The sequence below is a fragment of the Dromaius novaehollandiae genome, chromosome 3, assembly GCF_036370855.1.
Source record: "Dromaius novaehollandiae isolate bDroNov1 chromosome 3, bDroNov1.hap1, whole genome shotgun sequence".
NCBI classification, from domain to species: Eukaryota; Metazoa; Chordata; class Aves; order Casuariiformes; family Dromaiidae; genus Dromaius; species Dromaius novaehollandiae.
The window spans coordinates 50620627-50634043 of NC_088100.1; the positions used below are offsets into that span (position 1 = coordinate 50620627).

Here is a 13417-nt window from a genome sequence, read left to right on the forward strand (position 1 = left end):
TTAAAGAAAAGTAGAAGTTTTCATATGATTTATAGTATCTGAATATTGCTGGTTTATTCCTAGATGGAGGTGGCTAATCTTTTAATAATGATGTGGAAAAATGAAAAGGTTTTTCTTAAAATATTTTGTTCTAAATGAAGCAGAGTGAAATATTTGTTTCACTAAAGGATAGTAAAATAATTTTCAGTCTGTTAGTAACTAGAGAGTTTGTTTAAAAATACCCTGCAAATATGTTTCAAGTCACCAGAGTCCTGGAAATGTAGGTTGAGATCTCTGACTAGCTGTTTGTTTTTCATAAATGTTGGAGTGCAAGAGGAAGTCTAGAGTGCTAGAAGAGTGTTAATAATATATCAAAAAAAAAAAAATCTACAAGCAGGATGACCTGGATAACGACCGACTGTCAGTCACTGGATTCACACAATAGATAATTAAATAATGGAAGCAAAAAGAATTTCGCTTACCCTAGTTTTGTCAAAAAGGTTGACTCTTACACATGCCTTTATTATTAAGATGTTGGCATTATAGAATGTTGACAAAGTACACATTAAATGGATTGAGAAGTTAGCTAAGTAACGTATGAAAAGAATTATTAGTGAAGGATTCTTGTTGAATATAGGATTTCTAATGAGTTTCGACATGTCTTCATACCAAGCCCAATACAACCGTTCCCCCCACCCCAGCAGTTTTGAATATAACATAAATGCTAATTCAAATTTGTTGTAAATCTAAGGACTGCCACATGTATGGCAGGGGCAGGGAGGAAATTCCTGGGACTTTGAGAGGGGGAAGGAGATAACTTGTTTTGTTTTGGCTTTTTTGATATAGTTAACAAAAACTTACATCTTGGCTTTGGGAATGCAAGTCGTACCTACAGGAGGAGGAGGAGACTCTGTCCTAGAAGTAGTGACTTGGAAATGGATGGAAGTATTGTAATAGAAAAGCAGCTCATAATGAGCTTCCAGTCCAGTGTTAGTGTTAAAACCTAATTTCACCTGGAATAGGTGGGGTGGAAATAATCAGGAGGGTAGAGAGGTGATTTTAATTTTGAAAACATCTCAGGGAGGTTGATAGCAGAGTGTTGGGTTTGGTTTTGATGTCAGAATTTTAGAAAAGATACTGAAAAAACTGAAGAGACAAAAAAAAAAAAGCCACAGAAATTTTTGGAGCTGGAGAATTTGTGCCCTCAAATGGAAGACTTTAGAGCTCAATTTGTTGAGCTTATCAAAAAGAAGATTGAAAGGTGATTTCTAGAATACAGCTATCTTCACAGGAAAAAAAATATAGGTATTAATGGGCTTCCAAATCGAGCAGAGGACATCATGAAAACCAGAGACTACAGAGATTCAGCCCAAAAAAAAAAAAAAAAAGGACATGAAACAGTAAAGGAAATGGCAGAGCCTCCTTGTATTGTTTCAAGTCAAAACTGGATATTGTTTTAATTTTAGTTTTAGCTAAATGCTAGTTCTTAGGCTTAGCTGTCTGTAAAATTCAGGAAACTGGAGAATTTCATCATCTCTTCTGGTCTTAGACGGCCTGAATCTCCCGAGGTGAAAGAGCCGGGGTCCCTGCTCAGGGGTGACTAGAGCCTCTGCAGCGGCTCATACGGTAAGCGAGAGCTCAGCTCGCCCACTGCAGCCTTTGGGGCAACAAACCCAGTCCCTGCGAGGGGATAACCTGGGCTGTCAGCCACCTGCATTCAGCCCAGTCACACTTTTGGAAGGTGGATGTTTAGCTGACTGCAAATCTACGTAGTGAGTGCTGACTGTGTTTTTTTGGCACTTGTAACTTCTCCAGATTCGAGCGGAGTTTCACCAAAGGGGTGTGAGACACGTCCCTGATACCAGCACAACCTTTTTACCAAATTTGACATTCTTGATCCACAGCGTGGAAGTCTTCTTGTCTAAAAGTCGTCTTTGAGCCACTAGTAAAAGAAAGTTCAGCTTGAGCAGCAAGATCTATACTAGCCTTACAGTAACTAACTGAAGCTTCTACAAATAAATATGCACTGACACATGCAGACAGACATACGTTCATATTCATACATTCAAGTCAGTTTGAAGCATCCGTTCAGAATGGAAAACATTAGTGTAGCTAATGTAGGAAGCTTTTAAGATGAAAACTAGTTTCATAATGGAAGGTAGATACTGATTCTGTCTAGATTTTTATTTGCCTGTTTCCCATCTGCTAAATACAGTATGGAAGACTTTTGTGTGTGTGAAGATATTCTTGCGTTGTCACCATCTTCTGACAGGAAAATACCATACAATTTGATATCATACAATACATAATGCAGTTAATTTTAGTTAAACTTCTATCTTCTAAATTTCTTTCTTCTATTTAATTCATAATTCTGAAAACATTATATGATTTAGAGTGATTTAGGATAATTAAGATAAGTGAGTGCAGTGAAGGGAATCTGTTGTTTTTGGAAGTTATTTTTGATTGTGCTGAATTGTTGCAATGATACCTTGGAAGATATTACCTGGAGTTTTCTGAAATTGGCATGTACCAGTGTTCATGAGGTTCTTGATAATCAGCTTGGCATAAATGAGCAATGCTGTAGTTAAGACTTGCTGAATTTATTACTTTAGCTTCCTGTAACCCTTAATGGTTCCAGAAGGAAGAATTTAATTTGAGTTTATGCAAGAGTGCATATGTGAAAGGATGGATGCTCTTGTTATGTTGTAGAAGTAGCTTGTCACGATACTGTGTCATTTGGATGATAGTGTCTTACAGTCTGGTCTGAGATAACTCTGTTGCAGTGCAATCTATAGCGATAAACATCCAGGTCTAAGAACTTCATTTATGCTCCTTGGTGTAGGATTAAAGAGGTACATTTGGAGCCGCTTAGAAAATTTCTCATTTAAACAGTAATTTTGGTAACAAGACGTTTCATCTGAACTTTCTGTAAAACTTTTTCAAATTCAGTCGTGTTTCCTCTGAAATAAAATTACGATTTTGTTTCAAAAAGAATTACTAAAGTATATTTTTTAAATTTGGTATTACGTGATTTCCTGAAATGTCAGCCAGTACATAATATCAGATGAAAATAACAATTGAAGAAGCAATTGGTAACTTCACACTATTTGAAATGTCTCCAAGCTTAAAATACAATGTTCAAAATAGCTGCTCTTGTAATTAGTGGCCTGAGACTTTGGGAGATCGACTTGGTGTCCTTCTGGAATTAATCTTTTCTCGTTTGATCTATTAGTATCAAATTTTTGCCTGTCAACCAAATAAGGAAGTATTTCTGTCTAAAAAAAATAATGCTTCAGATCTTGGTAATTGACAATTGGCCTTTAATGTTTTTGAACATAAAATATAAAGAGTATATTGTATGCCATCCTGATGCCATTTGCAGTCAACTTAATAGAAAGCATCTTGACACATTGTTTACATCAGTCTTCAAATCATAGTCTCCTCGTTGAGGAAAATTTCAAGTTTCAGCTAATTTAGTTAAGATCAAATCCATCCAGTTAATTTTTTGATTTACTGGCTTATGTGATCATGTGGAAAACTAAGAAATGCTGGATAAAAGGATATTCATCTATTTCAGTTGCTTTAAAATGAAATAAAAAGCAGTTTTTCAAGTCTCCAGCACACCAAGGGTTCATCCAGCAGTGTGGTGCATTCAAGCATATGTCATGGCTTAAAAATAGTTACCTGCTCATTAGAACGGATTCCTTTAAATTAGCTTTTTTTTGTATCGGTTTCTCCAATCTAAATTTCCAGAGGAACTGTATTTCATCGAAAACATTTCTTATCCTACCGTCTTGTCTTTTCTAAAGTCCCAGAAAATGAACAAACTTAGCTGGAGAAAGCTGGGAGAGGCACCAAGCAGAATACTGATAGACAGTCCCTGAATTTTAATACTAATACTGACTTCCTCTATTTTCTGTGGCTGTAGGCAGGTAACTTGATTTCTTTCCCTCAGTTTCTCCATCTGTACCTTTACTAATGTAGCTAAGTGGTTGCAAAACATGAGTAAGTTTTTAGGAAGTGCTGCATGCCTTTTTGCATGTGAATAAAAGATTGCTATCATAGTGGATTCTAAGGAACTGGTTCTTGATACTGAAATACAATTTATAATTGTTCCTGACAAATTCTAGAAGACTTTTGGATGGATCGGATCTGATAACTTGAACTCAGCTATTTTTTTTTTATAAAAACTCTTTTTCTTATCCTTTTCCCAGCAGTAATTATAAGTATATCCAAAGTTCAGATGAATATATATTTTTAAAAATAAAATGCTCATACTAACTTGCTATTAAAATCTCAAGGTCATAAACTAGCGATCATGCAAGTGTAAGTCATACTACCTCACAAGAATAAAGATTGGTTTCTCTGTTTCTACATTAAGCTCGGTATTCATTAATGAGGCCTTACGCTTTGCCCCTCCCCTTCCTTCAATTTTGTTTAACTTAAACTGTTTGTTTAAAAACTGGTAATGGTGGCAGTTCTGACTTGAACCTTGATCTCGTATGAATAATTTAAACAACAATGTACATCATGGTATCATTCTCCTAGGTCCAAACGGGGTAAATACAGTCTGGCTCCCAGTATTGTCGTTTAAGGGCTTCCTCTCACTGATGCATAGCAAATACTGTCCTCTGCTGGCAAGAGTCACTTTTCCGTTTTATATGTTCAAAACGCGTTTTAGCCTTTTCTTTACAGAGGCAGAGTAACTTTGCTTCGTGGATCATATAGTATTTTCATTACGTAACTAGGCAATTAAATGTATCCTTTCATCCAGCCACCAAATACCAAGGAATGCAGTCTCTTTAACATGATAAGAAAATGTATCTATAAAACTGTTATTGTGGATGGGTAAGCTAAAGAACAAACAGTAATGTTAAATGCAAAAGGTTTAATACAGAAATGCTTGTAAGTCCATGAACAACGGTTCGCTGGAACCTGGGATAATAAATTGGAGAAATATCCTCCTCTTATATTCACCCCTAAATAACTGTTACTGGCCGCTGTTAGAGGATATGCAGCTAGATGGCTCTTTGGAGTGACTCTCTGTGGACTTTCTTATTTTTAAAGTAATTTAAATGCAGTCTTGTTTTCTCACAGAGCTGGAAAACACAGGGAATTTGGATTACTAACCATTAGCAAATATGCTGTAGCATAACATCACTAAGAAAATAAATTCAATATCCGTATCATGAAAGGCAGTATGACCTTGTTTTTTGTCTGGATGTTTAGCCATTCTATAAGTGGCAAAATATAACATTAATGTAGGTTAACACAACAAAGAAGTGGCCAAAGGTTTCTGTTAGGTTCTTGCAGTGAGCGCACTGCACAGACCAGGAGGAAGAGCCGGTCCCTCACGTGCATAGCTTGCGCTTCAAAATGAAAGATGTCACCAGCTATTAAGAAGAAAGAAATGCAATTTTCAGGACACCAAGTGATTTAGGAATGCAAGTCTGGGTCTGTCTTTAAGTTCAGTTGAATTTGAACAGTTGAACACAAATGATGACACAGATCAGCTGCATTTGCACTTTAATGATTCTGAATCATTTTGAGGGGGGATTGCTTTCAGTAAGAACTGTCCATTGTACAATTTGGTGTTTTCTTTAGAATTGTTAAGGTGTAGTTGTAAATAAACATGCCATGGAGTTGAGGAGAAGTGAGCACCATTTTCGGTAACTTTTTAGAATCATAGTTTTTCTTTTAATCTCTAGTTTTATTCTTAGCAGGAGATTAGCTTTTACAGCTAAAGATCTGGACTGAGAGTCTGTCTTTGATTAGCCACATTTGCTCTGAGGATTTAATCAGTTTCTATACCAATAAAATGTTGCCATATCTAATTCTCAAGCACGTTTTTATAAAATATATTGAAAACCTCCTCTCAGGTGGAAATACTGTTATATAGTTATATTGTTAGTCAAACCATTTTGTTTTATACCTTCTTCTGTGTTTATCAGGGCTTAATTATTATTAATTTTTAGTATTCTTTTCAGTGGAAGCTGCACAAATTGCAGTTTTAGAGCCCATACGTTATAGACCAGGAAATCCACAAAGCCAAGGTTTTTAAAGCTCATTGTAGTTCTGGGATACGGCTGCAAGGGTTTGCCTTCTTATTTTCATTCTTTGTTTCTTAAATGCCTGAATGTAGAATTTTTAAAAGCTTTGTTGTCCCTGGGCTTTGAAATCTAATAGTAAATGCCAGTACTTAACTAGACCTATAAACAGAATGATAACTTCCATACAGGCTAGGTTCTTTTGAAGACTTAAAAATCACAAGATAATCATTTGACTTGTGATCTAGTAACTCATTTAAGGGGAACTTACTTTCGCATGAACTTTTGTGTTTGTGTTTCTTTCTTAGGGCCTGATCACCCTGTTAGAACTTCTTTATTATTTTTATTTTTTTTATTATGCCTGATCATGCCTGTTAGAAATTGTTCGTTTGAGGGTTTACTTACTGTAAAAAGCAACAGAAACTATCTTTTTTTAAGCACCGCTAGTTTTTGAGACCTTTCCTTTGACAAGTGCCATACTTCAGAGTTGAAACTGGAAACTTGGCAATGAGGGATTTTTGGCAGAAACATGCTTTTTGCCATTCCACCAGTCTATCAAAATTTGACCAGCTTATAGCTCTTTGAAAAGGTTACTTGTTCTTAGGCATAGCAGAGATAGCATTAGCCTTTTAGCAGATAAATTCTTCTAAGGCAGGAGTGGTTGTGCTTGATGATGAACGAATGTAGTAGTGTGCTCTAGTGAGACTAGTGTGCTCTATGTTTCAACTCAATTGGGATAAAAAGTCAGTCAGCAAATATCTATGAATGCTACAGTATTCATCTCTGTGCAGTCTAGATGAGAAGACTATGCATCTTCTGCCCACAGAAAAAAAGCCAAGAAGAAATGTGAGAACCTCATCCATACAGCTCCATTGTAATTACCAAGAAAGGAAAGGCACTGTTTCAGTTTTAGATAGCACTGATATATAGGAATATAAAGTTGTTTATGAATACAAAAAGGCTGGAATTTATAAGTACGTTCTTAATCATCAGAAGAGCAAAGTTCTGAAAAAAATTTGCCGGTGTGAGGAACGGGACTAAAACATTTTTGCTGCAAGACCAAGCAATATCAGTTTTTACAAGGATTATAAGGTGAGGTGAGCTGAGATAGCAGGGGCTGTACTTGACCCAGATCTCTTCTACTCCAGTGTTTATAGATCTCAGATTCCCACTCTGCTGATGACCCGTGTAGGTGTCAGTAAAGCTGGAAAATAGCTTACGCAGAGGACCTACAATAGGTGGTATAGGGTAAGGTGCTATAAAAACAACCTGCAGTGAGGAAATTCCAGAATGACTGTTGCTAGTGAAATCTTAATTTGCCCCATTTTCTGCATAGGTACTATAGTAATGATCATTGATACATGACATTTTAATTATATGATCACATACTTCCCCTCCTGCCCTCCCTCCAAGAACCCATGCTTCATTCAGGAATGAACTAGCTTAGGGGTGATGCAGGCTATGTAACAACAGAGGAGAAGAGCAATGATTAAAGCAGCTGAGTGCTGCCTTGTGTAGTTGGACTCTATCCTAGTCTGCACCAGAGATTTCGTGTGTGATGTTATTCTTGTCAAAAACCACCTTTTCACTGTTGGTAACTGGAATACGAGTGTATTCCTCACTTTCTGGATGTGCTTCTTGAGGCATTGGGGCCTAAACTGCAATAGTGCTGGCAGTAACTGAAGTCAGTATGAGCTCTACTTTGAACTGATAGTGCTCTACGAAATCTGAAAAATCAGGTTTCAGAGGTCCTTAATCTGGCACCAAGAACTTGTATATGCTTTTGACCTTACTTTCATTGTCCCTTGTTTGTAAAATGGAGATAATATTACCTTCTTGATTCACAGTCATGGTTGTGGAGATGAATTCATTACTGCAGCTGAAGTACTGCAGCTGCTATGGTAACAAAAGCATAAGAAGAAAAGCATAATGCTTTCTTCACACAAGCATTCGAAAAGTCCATGATAAATGAGATCATGTAACACACCTCCAGTAATGAAGCTAAAACATGTATTGATAGATGCGCACTATGTGAGAACCACTATTCTGTGTACTAGGTATGTCAAGGATCATGTTGGGAGGGAAGAAGTGTCAGTTAATGGAATTAAAGACTATATTGTAAAACATATTGAAGGGATTTAAATTAAGGACACACAGGCAACTGTTGTCTAACATGGATGTGTGTTTGCCTTTTCAGCCTTTATGTTTTTTCAGTATAGCTTTCATTTGTATGATTACCACTGGAGATGGCACTGACTTATTTATTTCTGGTGTCTTGCCTCTGAGAGTAGCCAAAACATAATTTAAAGAATATTTTAAAAGAAGGAATGATAAATGAATTGGCAAATATTTTAACAAATAAGTTTTGTAGCCATCATGTCAAGTGGCAGTCAGACAAGTTAAAATAATGCAGTTTAAAGTTGAAGGCCAACTCATACTGCTTAGTTAGGACACACCAAAACAAAACTGAATGTATTATTTTAATTTTTCCTCAGTATGCACTCTGATGTGATCTTTAAATTACATGATGACATGACATTTCCCCCTCCACAGGACCTCTTCAGCAAAAGTTGGTAAAAAATTGCCACCTTCTTAAATCCTCAGTTTATTAATTGTGCTTTAAATGAAATCCTTATCTTTGCCTGTAAGTTTACAAGGCTTTCCAGTAGATATGCACTGCCATCGGTGTCTTTAAACATCTTCACCAAGATAGCTGTGCCCTCTTTTTATGTTCTTATTCAATGTGCAGTTGCATCGCAAATCATGCCTCAGATTTTCATTTCTCTTGAGTCATGATCTTGAAACACTACCCCAACTCTCCATTTTAATGATGAGCCATACTAGTGATAGAGAGCAGCTCCTCTGAAAACAACAGAGAGCTTTATAATGTTTTGTTATTGCTTAATGTCTATTTTGTAAATGTTATACAGTCTTGAACTGTGTTTTGGTTTTAGGAAGTTTGGGAATATTTTAGTGTCTGCACTAAATTATGGTTACTGTCAATTACTAATCTTCAGTGTTTTATTAGAACTGGACCTAGAATATTTTCCAACCCAACGAACATAAATTTTCTCTTAAGATGAAACACCTTTTTCTAACATATGTAAAGTGTTTTGTATTCTTCAGACAATCGCTAAAAGATGAGCTACTTTGTCACTGATGAGTCAAAGCAGGATGCTTTATACTTTAATTAAATGTAATGTATAATAGAAACAGAAGACAACTGACTCTTAATACAGTCCACAGAGAGCTGTAAATAATAAACATCCTACTTGAACTGAGATGTCGATAGCTGAAAATGCATTAAGCAGACAGAGAAACAAAAACAAATGAAGGTGAGAATTCAGTCAGACAAGCTGAAGTGGACTAAACACTTTGTCAGGAGGGAAGCCCATGTTAGTGCTAATGCATTTTGCATTAGTATGATGCCTGTAAAATAGTGACTCCTGGCATCAGAGTTAATGACAAAAATCTACAACAGTTTTACCTTATCTACATGTTTTTAAATACAAGAACAATAATACATAAGAAAGATTTTTTATCTGTTAATGTTTATTGCAAAAGATTTGTGCAGCTTATTGAAAGAGCTGGTATCAAACAGTAAGTGAGAGTTGTTACATAAGTGTGTTATGGTTCTAAAGTTCAGTTTTGATGAATAATTGATGAAAAGAAAAAAGATCAGACAATACCAAAAACACGCACCAAAAAATTAAGCTATTTTTAGAATGTTGTTCATAGAACCAGATTAATCAGGCTAAAATTTTAGTAAGAGGATTTCATATATTATCAATATTAGGAGGATTTGTAGCCTCATTTGTAACTTAAGAGGAAGTAATACCTTCATATATGCTACTGACTAAAATGGAATACTTTCTGTGACTAAAGTTCATAAAATAGATTTCAACCCCAGAGAGTTATACAGAGGGTAATGGTAAATTTCTAAAAATCATTTGCCACCAATCTTGTTGTCTTGTCCAAACCTGTATTTTTGCAAGTCAGGACGCAGCCACTGCTGAGTATCTTGCTGCAAGATGAGGAAAAAAACGCCTATAGACAATACACCAGAGAGATGAGGATATTTTGACAGCGTATTTAACTGGGGAGGAGCGGGCTGGCTGGTGAAAAAGGGGAACTTTGATCCTAAACAGAGTTTCTGTATATGGAATACACAACCAGAATCTCTAGTACTGGGGTAGTGTATGGGCAGACAGCAAGGGATTGGACAAGACAGAGTTAAGGAGCCGAAAGCCTCGGGAGGAATAAATAGCAGTATGTATATAAGGTAGTAGCCGCACGGAACGAGAAGGAGTGATGATGGGAACTTGACCTTCAAGAAAGTACCGATCTAGGCTAGAGCTTATATAAAGGGCTTGCTTGCTTGAATAAAGTTGATTCTGATCCAGCACATCGGAGTCCGTGAATCACACCGCCACAGGGTAGTTTGGCCTTGAACCCATTTTCTCTGGCCCTGATATTATTTTGTTGCCCAGAATCGGTGCATGAGTGCTGGTGCCAGCCTCTTGCCAGTGCTGCAAGAATAACAGGCCAGGGAGAGGTGACTTGAGGAGAAGCTGTCCGAGTGCTGCTGCGTCACGCTCGCCTGCGCTTGGAGCGCTTTGACCATTAAGGGACAGTTAGAAGAGCTTCTGAGCAATTGGGAGCAGCATGGAAATTGCGTCCATACCTAGATTAGAGGAATACAAACGGGATTTAAACTGTCCCCAGAATGTTTGCAAATTTGGTAATTGATGCTTTTTACAAAGTAGAATAAGGCGGAAGGAAATTAAATGCTTTGTCCAAGATAAGAGCAAGTCCCTGTTGAAAGCAAGATTAAAAATTTTTGTCTTGATCTCTGTGGTCCTGTCTTTCTACACTCTAAAAGTAGAAGGCTTGAAGACTCTTGTATGTAGAGGACTACAACTGCGGCCAACTGAGCCAAATATAACAGAGTGACTGAGTTTCAGTTGCTTTTCAGTGGGCTTGAGTCTTGACAGGGATGTATGAACTTTATCAAACTAGTCATGGCTGTTAGGCTCAGATCTTTCGTATGATAATGTCTCCAAAGACATTTTTCTGTCAACATTGATAAAATATTATTAAGGTTTGGCTTAGGGGGTTCAGAAATTCTTGTTAAACAGCTCAAAATGATGTACTTTTTACATGTTTAATTTGAGGAATTTCGAAATGCCTGCCTCCTACACTGCTGAAATAGTTTGAATTCTTGTTTGGCTGTGACAAGGATGCGAACTGTAACCCTCTGTTTTTATATCCACGTAAGAACCAAAAGAATTAATTTTTCCTTTTCTCACATTTGAAATATATTAGCCTTATTTTTGTCCTCCATAGCCCACATCCCACCTCACAGTTTTCCATTTTCATGTCTGGATACCACCAAGGTGCACACACAATTCTTGCAGTTTTAGGAAGGTGTACAGCTCTGTGGCTGCGTGTTTCAGTTTGTGGATTTTGCAAACATTTGAAGCATTAATTTTTTTTCCTTTTAGGAACTGGCTTTTAATATTTGAGACTTTGCCTTTTTATTTGCAGTGAGGAGGGCATTCAGAAGTATGGTCTGGGGCACAGGGGAGTAATTCCTCAGAGTTTTGAGCTTTGATAAAAGAGTGCTTGGCCTCATAATGTGATAAAAGAATGAACATGAGTAGCAGTGATGTCTGTAATTTCATACCTGGAGAGAGACATAAGAAATTATTTCTCCTCTCACATGCAATCAAGTTGCTGCTCTTGTCCCTTCCAGGTACCCTGCATACAGGCATACTTGATCTTCTCCATACTTAACAGTACTTCTGTGCTAAATACAGAATAAAAATTATCATTACATAAGTCCTTTTCTTTTTCCAGACAGTCTTAAAATCTCCAGGAGCATCCTCATATATGTTGTTTTTAGTGCTTCTCTTCTTTTCTTTTGCATTTGATATGATTCTCATCCAGCTAGCTATAATCTGTATCTGATATTGGAATATTTGGTGGCTTTCTCTGTAATATTTCCATCCACCTGTCGCTTCAGACTTTCTTGAACCTTTTCTTGCTTTATTTCATCAAAACATTGCAAGTTCAGCTACTCTACATTTGCGTGAGACTTTTCAGAGGTTGTATGTGAAACTGTTGCTGGTAGCCATCATTGTGGTGGTTAGTCTCCTGGTTTCTGGCTGTGAAGCCCATAGTAACAGAAGGGAGGCTGAAATGAGGAGAGAAAATAAACAGTGTATATAACTTAGAGGAGAGGGTATAGTATATACTGCTGTTAAATACTGCTAAAAATACCTGCAAGTTTTTGTAGTCATTCTTTTCCATAGATGTCACAGGGAAGTTGCGTGGTTGCGAACGGGAAAACAGGATGATTCATGAGACTGCAAATGGAAGAACTGGCTTCGAGTCTGAGGCTTTAATACCTGCCTTTGGGGTTAGCTGGTGAGATGCTCTAACTTATTTCCATCAGCCTCCAGAAGACTTTTTGGAATGCTGTCAAGACTTCACTCGCCTTTGCTTGTGTATAAGACCATTTCTACAAATTCTTCATTCTCATCTCTAAATAAAGCTCAAAGCCTGATCTGATCATAGACAGTCATTAAGAATCCCCCGTAATTTCTTGAAAAAGGATTCTAATTAGGCATTATGTTCAACCTACAGCAAAATTGTTTGGTTATTTCAGTTGTGTAGAATATCCTTAGTTTCCCGTTTTCAAAATATTAGCAGTATTGCGGTGCTTTATAACCATAGTGTACTACTGGGGCAGTCCATTTCTTTAGCCAGGAAGAGAGTTCTAACGTAATCATGCAAAATGCTGCTGACCTTGCTCTCTGAAGTATTTCCATCCAAGGTACTGAAGTGCTTGCACAGGTAAAACTAATGGGACTGATTTCAGGACTTGCAAAGAGGAGTATGAAGCTTTTTTTCTCCTAAGTAGAATGACTTAATAGCTCAAGATAAATTATTGGCTGTGGTACTAATAGGGTAGATCTTGCAGGAAAAATGACCTTCCATGTAATGAAAAAGTCATTTTAAACAAATGTACTTGAATGTGTACTTGCATGAGCTGCCACTGTCTGTGCATATCTTCTGTTGATGGTTTAGCCACATAAATAGAAACTAAATGTACTTTTAAATTTTTTATTTCACCGTTATAGGTGAAACCACGTACAATTTGTCTTTTTGTCTGCTTCCTGTTACTTTCAGTACTTGGAACATAAGGTTTTATTAAATCAGAATTACTCTTAGTTGAACCAAATACAGTTGATTGTACATGATTTTAGTAGCTAGCCTATGCATTTGTTTTTGTTTGAAGATCTTGCTACTGGAAAGCATCAATAATAAACACTCCTAATAGCTGTTCAGGTTATTTATGCTTTGGGTTGACTTTGTGGGTTAACCAT

General features: G+C 36.8%; 1 protein-coding gene and 1 long non-coding RNA gene across 18 annotated transcripts in view; one reads left to right on the forward strand and one right to left on the reverse strand.

Moving 5' to 3' along the window:
* Window positions 1-13417, forward strand: part of AFG1L (AFG1 like ATPase) — a 74752-nt gene that overhangs the window by 53756 nt on the left and 7579 nt on the right. The gene's annotated exons all lie outside the window — the stretch shown is intronic.
* Window positions 9199-13417, reverse strand: part of LOC112995158 (uncharacterized) — a 34935-nt gene continuing 30716 nt past the window's right edge. For 15 of the 16 annotated variants that reach the window (XR_003262111.2, XR_003262109.2, XR_003262108.2 and 12 more), the window contains 2 exons: window positions 12309-12394; window positions 9199-12222 (listed from right to left, as the gene is read on the reverse strand). This is a non-coding gene — a long non-coding RNA (uncharacterized LOC112995158). The remainder of the gene's footprint in view (window positions 12223-12308; window positions 12395-13417) is intronic. The other variant, XR_003262110.2, reaches the window with a different exon arrangement.